The sequence below is a fragment of the Moschus berezovskii genome, chromosome 5 (genome assembly GCF_049115385.1).
Source record: "Moschus berezovskii isolate FMDL1 chromosome 5, NW_MosBer_1.0, whole genome shotgun sequence".
NCBI lineage: Eukaryota > Metazoa > Chordata > Mammalia > Artiodactyla > Moschidae > Moschus > Moschus berezovskii.
The window spans coordinates 110,897,465-110,906,038 of NC_142464.1; the positions used below are offsets into that span (position 1 = coordinate 110,897,465).

Genomic DNA, 8,574 nt, shown 5'->3' on the forward strand with positions numbered 1-8,574 from the left:
CTTGAGGAGATAATAGTTGAAAACTTCCCTAAAATAGGGAAAGAAATAATCATCCATGTCCAAGAAACCCAGAGAGTCCCCAACAGGATAAACCCAAGGCGAAATACTCCAAGACACATATTAATCAAATTAACAAAGATCAAACACAAAGAACAAATATTAAAAGCAGCAAGGGAAAAGCAGCAAATAACACATAAGGGGATTCCCATAAGGATAACAGCTGATCTTTCAACAGAAACTCTTCAGGCCAGAAGGGAGTGGCAAGACATACTTAAAGTGATGAAAGAAAATACCCTACAGCCCAGATTACTATACCCAGCAAGGATCTCATTCAAATATGAAGGAGAAATCAAAAGCTTTACAGACAAGCAAAAGCTGAGGGAATTCAGCATCACCAAACAAGCTCTCCAACAAATGCTAAAGAATCTTTTCTAGACAGGAAACACAGAAAGAGTGTATAAACTTGAACCCAAAGCAATAAAGAAAATGGCTACGGGATCGTACTTATCAATAATTACCTTAAACGTAAATGGGTTGAAATTTTCAAAAAGGCTAGGAAACAATTCTCATAGCCATCAATAGTTCAGTGTTGAGTTCATGAATAGTTTTTAAAGTTTGGGACAAACTGTAGTATTTGCTATTTGAAGTACTATTTGTAATTGGCATATTACGATGTAACATTGGTCTTCATTTCCAACTTAAAACGCCTAAAAATGCCTAACAGGTTTTTAGATTTGTGAATTTTAGTTGAAATGTATTTTACGATGTTATTAAACCTGCAGAAATATTGAAATATTTCAGAGAACTTATTCACTGTACATTTAATTTATTTTATTTATAAAAGTTATGAACTGTAGAAAAAAATAGTAATTATAATTACTATTTATATTACATGAAAAAAAAAAAAAGACCCTGATGCTGGGAAAGATTGAGGGCAGGAGGGGAAGGGGACAACAGAGGATGAGATGGTTGATGGCATCAGATGGCAGCACTGAATCAAGAGACACGAGTTTGAGCAAACTCCAGGAGATAGTGAAGGACAGGGCAGCCTGGCATGCTATATAGTCCATGGTGTCTCAAAGATTTGGGCACGACTTGGAGACTAAACAGCAACAACAGATAGTTCTTATCACCCTCTATTATACTATACAATTTACATATTTATTTTACTTTACTGTCTCCTCCTTACCCTCACCCACCCCCAAAAATATTAGTTCCAGATTAGAAGCAAGATTTTTGTCTGTTTTGCCATCAGCACCAAGAACAGTGCTTTGCATGCAGTTGGCACTCAATGTTTGTTGAATTAACGTATGAACAAATGAAACCAGAAGCACACAGTGTAAGCACCACTCAAGTGCTGGCAAATTAAAATCTTGCCCACGGTCATCTCAAGATGGAAGGGGGGAGAAACGGAAGGAGAGAGGAACACAGATAGACTGATCGGATGGGAATATAGTTCATTCTATCTGCTTTTGCACTTTATGTAAATGATACATTCTTTTTCACACGTCCTTTTGTGAATTGCTTCTGTCACTCATATTCTGACTGTAGGATTTATCTGTGATGTCATGCCAGATGTAAATTACATACATTTTTATTGCTGTATGAAATGCCATTGTAAGAAGAATATAAAATGTATTCTACTTTTTCAGAAAAAAATATAAATAAATAAATAAACACAGAAAAAAAAAATAAAATAAAAGTCAGAGGATTTGATGACATCTTAGCCAGTCCAGATTTAGTCACTGAAGTGTTAGAAATAATCTGAAATTATTTTCTTCTACCTCTTCGATTATTTTTCTCATCTCCATTTCTTTTTTCTTCTTTAAGTGTGTTGTGACCCATATGTTTACAAGCTGGATGTTCCCAAAATAGACACCACCCCCTTCTATTTCCACATATTTTTATATACATTATGTGAATTAAAATGGAAAGAATCCCTATCCTGCGTATGTTGGAAAACCCACCTCATCCCTAATACTTTCATGAACAATAAAGAAACTTACGTTACTCTGAGTCACTTCCTCAGATTTCTTGCTCCTGCCGAATTCCTAAGTGGCATCTTTGTCTTTCCTTAGGTTTAATCCACGTTGACTCAGTATAGAATATATTCCAAAACACTAATTTCCCCAAAACACTAATCCCTTAAGATCTAATCACATTATAGCTGTGATCATATATCTTTACTGAAGTCTCAATAACAACATGAGGTAAGAGGGTGTGCTGTATCACAGCACAACATACCAAAAGATTTAAAAATGAATTCATCATTCTTGCTATTCAGAGACACATTCTCTCCACTTTAATGGGCTTGCAGTTTTGATATATCTTACAATTAATTTGTATAATTAAAGAGCTGTCATAGTTTCTCTTGAAAAGATTTTATTAAATTGACAGTATATCACATTACCCATAGTATCCTAAAATCAAAGGGATTTAATTAAAAAAAAAAAAAAGTCACCTGTGGTCTTAAAAGTCCAAAGCCACACCCCCAATCAGGAACTTCTCGCTGATCTCCTCATCCCTGTTCATTCCAAAATCCACTCCATCCCCTCCCATTGTTTCCTGTTTCCCAATTTTTCCCAGTTCTTGGAGTTCTTCACATTCTTCCTCTATATTGATCCTGTAGGCCTCACAAACCTTATTTGTCTCTATGTCTTCCCTAGTCCACTATTATGCTCTGAATTTTATTTTCCACTATAGCAAGGCCCATCAAGGTGACCGACTAAAGAAAACATTTTCTTTTTTGAGAAATTTTTTTAATGGCTTTTGTTTTTCCTCCTTGCTTTCTCTTTTTTTTTTCAATTTTTTTAAACATGTTTTAAATTGAGATATAGTTGACAATGTAACATTATATAGGTTTAAGGTATATAACATGTTGATTTGATAAATTTATATATTACAAGATGATTACCATCATAGCATTAGCTAACACCTCTACCACATAAGTATTTATCATTTCTTTCTTGTTGTGAGGACATTTAAGATATCAACAGTTTGGGGACTTCCCTGGTGGTCCAGTGGCTAAGACTCTGCACTCCCAATGCAGGGGGCCCAGGTTCGATCCCTGGTCAGGGAACTAGATCCTACAGGCCACAACTAAGAATTCCCATGCTGCAACTAAAGATCCTGCATGTCGAAACTAAAAGATCCTTCATGTCACAAAGAAGATTGAAGATCTGCCTCCTCACTAAGATCTGGCATGGCCAAATAAATTTTCTTAAAATCATTTTTTTAAAAAGATCTCAATAGCTTTTAAATGTATATCTCCTCCTACCACCCCATCAATTTTTCAGATTAACTTTCTTTCTACATAGATTTCTTTCAGCATCTGTAATTAACAGTTTTCTCTTTTTACATTCTTTCCCTTGGGATTCTTATCTAGTTGGAGAGCATATGACTTCCACTTTTCAATTTTCAACTTTTATCTCTCTTTTATATTCTGGACTGACATTTCCATTCTGAAGGATATCTTCACCAAAACTTCTCACACAGACAGACTTCAAAATTAGCACATAATCCGAGGAAACTAAGGCATATTCTGCAAGGCTCCTATTCCATGGGAATCAACAATATGGACTACAAAGTAACAAAGGTTTACAATAGGAAGAAGAATGGGATTGAATTGCCAAGGCCTCCAAGGATGTGAAATGACCTTTTGCCTGTCAGAAGATCATGGTTTACCAGATGCCTCTGATGTCTCAAAGCAGGCACTGCTCATCAGTTCAGTTCAGTTGCTCAGTTGTGTCCAACTCTCCGCGACCCCATGAATCACAGCACGCGAGGCCTCCCTGTCCATCACCAACTCCCGGAGTACACTCAACTCATGTCCACAGAGTCAGTGATGCCATCCAGCCATCTCATTCTCTGTCATCCCCTTTTCCTCCCGCCCCCAACCTTTCCCAACATCAGAGTCTTTTCCAGTGAGTCAACTCGTCGCATGAGGTGGCCGAAGTATTGCAGTTTCAGCTTCAGCATCAGTCTTTCCAATGAACACCCAGGATTGATCTCCTTTAGAATGGACTGGTTGGATCTCCTTGCAGTATAAGGGACTCTCAAGAGTCTTCTCCAACACCACAGTTCAAAAGCATCGATTCTTCGGCGATCAGCTTTCTTCACAGTCCAACTCTCACATCCATACATGACCACGGGAAAAACCATTGCCTTGACTAGATGGACCTTGGTTGGCAAATTAATGTCTCTGCTTTTTAATATACTATCAAGGTTGGTCATAACTTTCCTTCCAAGGAGTAAGCGTCTTTTAATTTCATGGCTGCAATCAGCATCTGCAGTGATTTTGGAGCCCAAAAAAATAAAGTCTGACACTGTTTCCACTGTTTTTCCATCTATTTCCCATGAAGTGATGGGACCAGATGCCATGATCTTTGTTTTCTGAATGTTGAGCTTCAAGCCAACATTTTCACTCTCCTCTTTCACTTTCATCAAGAGGCTTTTGAGTTCCTCTTCACTTTCTGCCATAAGGGTAGTGTCATCTGCATATCTGATGTTATTGATATTTCTCCCGGCAATCTTGATTCCAGCTTGTGTTTCTTCCAGCCCAGCGTTCCTCATGATGTACTCTGCATATAAGTTAAATAAGCAAGGTGACAATATACAACCTTGACGTACAAGGAAAACCTTGTTTTCCTATTTGCATCCAAAGAATAGCAAGGAGAGATAAGAAAGACTTCCTCAGTGATCAATGCAAAGAAATAGAGGAAAACAACAGAATAGGAAAAACAAGAGACCTCTTCAAGAAAATTAGAGATTCCAAGGAAACATTTCATGCAAAGATGGGCTCGATAAAGGACAGAAATGGTATGGACCTAACAGAAGCAGAAGATATTAAGAAGAGGTGGCAAGAATACACAGAAGAACTGTACAAAAAAGATCTTCACAACCAAGATAGTCACGATAACGTGATCACTGACCTAGAGCCAGACATCTTGGAATGTGAAGTCAAGTGGGCCTTAGAAAGCATCACTACGAACAAAGCTAGTGGAGGTGATGGAATTCCAGTTGAGCTATTTCAAGTCTTGAAAGATGATGCTGTGAAAGTACTGCACTCAATATGCCAGCAGATTTGGAAAACTCAGCAGTGGCCACAGGACTGGAAGAGGTCAGTCTTCATTCCAATCCCAAAGAAAGGCAATGCCAATGAATGCTCAAACTATCGCACAATTGCACTCATCTCACACGCTAGTAAAGTCATGCTCAAAATTCTCCAAGCCAGGCTTCAGTAGTATGTGAACCGTGAACTCCCAGATGTTCAAGCAGGTTTTAGAAAAGGCAGAGGCACCAGAGATCAAATTGCCAACATCCGCTGGATCATGGAGAAAGCAAGAGAGTTTCAGAAAAACATCTATTTCTACTTCATTGACTATGCCAAAGCCTTTGACTGTGTGGATCACAATAAACTGTGGAACATTCTGAAAGAGATGGGAATCCCAGACCACCTGACCTACCTCTTGAGAAACCTGTATGCAGGTCAGGAAGTAACAGTCAGAACTGTACATGGAACAACAGACTGGTTCCAAATAGGCACTGCTGATAGGGGGCTGTAAAACAATAATTCAAAGTTGAGTACTGAGGGACTTCCCTGGTGATCCAGTGGCTAAGACCGAGCACTGCCAAATAAATAAATGTGTGCTCAGTCGTGTCCAGCTCTTTGCAGCCCCACAGAATGTAGCCGACCAGGCTCCTCTGTCCATGGAATCTTTCAGGCAAGAATACTGCAGTGGGTTGCCATGCCCTTCTCCAGGGGATCGTCTCAACCCAGGGATCGAACCCAGGTCCCCTGCATCTCCTGCAATGGTGGGCGGATTCTTTACTACTAGTGCCACCTGGAAAGCCCAAGTAAATAACTACAAATAAATGAATAAGCGGGAACACTGAAATGAACCTAGATTTGTAGAACTTCAAAGTCCTGATACATCAAATTAAAGGCATCATCTTCCATTCCTGACAGTCCAATCTCTGTCAATGGAACTCTGAGTTTTCTAGTCACACAATTTCAAAATAATTTGCCTTTGACTCTTCTGTCTTGATCTTACCTTGTATTCCTTCAATTGTCTAGTTCTTTCACTTCAGACTCTAAAATGTCCTTTCTCTTTGCTACCCCATAATCTTTCAATAAAATGGGCACCTAAAATGTCTCTCTATCCTCAGATTTTGCTTTCATTTAATCCAATCCTTCCCATCTACCAATGAACAGATTTTCATAAAGTACAGTGCTGATGATATCACTTCCCTATAATATCATCAAAGGTTCTTTATTACCTGTTAAATTGAGTACACACTCCACAGTAAACTCCCCATTGCCAAATCCAGGGATCAATTCTCAGTCTTTATTTTATTAAACCAATCAAGAGCATTTGACAATTAATCTCTAACTTGAATTTCTGCAGTTAGTCTCATTTCAATCCTTACTTGATAACTGATTTCATAAGCAGCTATGGTGATACTTTTAAAACATAACTTAGATTATGTCACTATTCTCATTAAAGTCCTCCAATGGCTTCTTTCTATCTCACTTGGGGTAAAATTCAGAGCACGTGCAATGGCCTGCAAGACCCTGTATGATGTGGGTCCACCACTCTGACCTCATCCCCAACCACAAGCCTCCATCTTTTTAACCCCACTCTAGCTACACCTGTCATCCTGGTAGTACTAAAGGACAAAACGTTTAGTACCTTCACCTTTGAGGTTTTGCAAGGGCAGTTCCGTTGACCTGAGTGCTGCATGGCTCTCTCCAACCCATTCAAATGTCTATTCAATATCACCACAATGAAGGGCTCTTCTCTCTCCACTCTGTGTAACTAACATTCCCTCCAGCCTAGCCAGCCACTCCTTATTCTCCATAACACTTGGCATCATTTGAAATATTTTATTTGTGTAACACTCTATATCTTCTGTTTCTTCCCACTAGAATATAAACACCCTGATAGGAAGGTCTCTGTTTCTTTTACAGCTTTATTGTCAGAGACTAAAAGAGCTCCTTATACTGAAGTGACTGAGCATGCACGCACGCATACATGAGAATATAGAACAAATATATATCAGGAAAAGATTGATGATCCAGATTGATAAATAAAAACTTGAAAGTCATGGTCAGCCATATCCAACTCTCAGAGACACCTTGGACTGTAGCCTGCCAGGCTCCTCTGTCCATAGGATTCTCCAGGCAAGAACACTGGAGTGGGTTGCCATCCCATTCTCCAGAGGATCTTCCTGGCCCAGGGATCAAACCCAGGTCTTCTGCATGGCAGATGGTTTCTTTATCGTCTGAGCCAGCAGGGAAGCCAAAATAAAAACTTATGCATTATAAATAATACCATTGCCAATGTTTTTAAAAGGAATGCAATGAAATATTACTCAACTATAAAAAAGAATCTGATTTCGGTGTCGACCATCTGGTGATGTCCATGTGTAGAGTCTTCTCTTGTGTTGTTGGAAGAGGGTGTTTGCTATGACCAGTGCATTCTCTTGGTAAAACTCTATTAGCCTTTGCCCTGCTTCATTTCGTATTTCAAGGCCAAATTTGCCTGTTACCCCAGATGTTTCTTGACTTCATACTTTTGCATTCCAGTGCCCTATAATGAAAAGGACACAGTTTTGGGGTGTTAGTTCTAAAAAGTCTTGTAGGTCTTCATAGAACCGTTCAACTTCAGCTTCTTCAGCGTTACTGGTTGGGGCATAGGCTTGGGATCAAGACCATCCCCATGGAAAAGAAATGAAAAAAAGCAAAAAGGCTGTCTGGGGAGCCCTTACAAATAGCTGTGAAAAGAAGAGACATGAAAAGCAAAGGAGAAAAGGAAAGATATAAGCATCTGAATACAGAGTTCCAAAGAATAGATAGGAGAGATAAGAAAGCGTTCCTCAGCGATCAGTGCAAAGAAATAGAGGAAAACAACAAAATAGGAAAGACTAGAGATCTCTTCAAGAAAATTAGAGATACCAAGGGAACATTTCACGCAAAGATGGGCTCGATAAAGGACAGAAATGGTGTGGACCTAACAGAAGCAGAAGATATTAAGAAGAGGTGGCAAGAATACATAGAAGAACTGTACAAAAAAGATCTTCATGACCAAGATAATCACGATGGTGTGATCACTCATCTAGAGCCATACATCCTGGAATGTGAAGTCAAGTGGGCCTTAGAAAGCATCACTACGAACAAAGCTAGTGGAGGTGATGGAATTCCAGTGGAGCTATTTCAAATCCTGAAAGATGATGCTGTGAAAGTGCTGCACTCAATATGTCAGCATATTTGGAAAACTCAGCAGTGGCTGAGTGACTGGAAGAGGTCAGTCTTCTTTCCAATCCCAAAGAAAGGCAATGCCAAAGAATCCTCAAACTGCCTCACAATTGCAATCATCTCACACACTAGTAAAGTCATACTCAAAATTCTCCAAGCCAGGCTTCAGCAATATGTGAACTGTGAACTTCCAGATGTTCAAGCTGGCTTTAGAAAAGGCAGACGAACCAGAGATCAAATTGCCAACATCCGCTGGATCATTGAAAAAGCAACAGAGTTTCAGAAAAGCATCTATTTCTGCTTTATTGACTATGCCA

The 8,574-nt window shown here is 39.1% G+C and overlaps 1 non-coding gene across 1 annotated transcript; it reads left to right on the top strand.

The window, feature by feature from the left end:
- The first annotated feature begins 3,006 nt into the window (after positions 1–3,006).
- On the top strand, positions 3,007–3,079 carry TRNAG-CCC (transfer RNA glycine (anticodon CCC)). Its single transcript has one exon. It is a non-coding gene; the product is annotated as a tRNA-Gly (tRNA).
- The last annotated feature ends 5,495 nt before the right edge of the window (positions 3,080–8,574 follow it).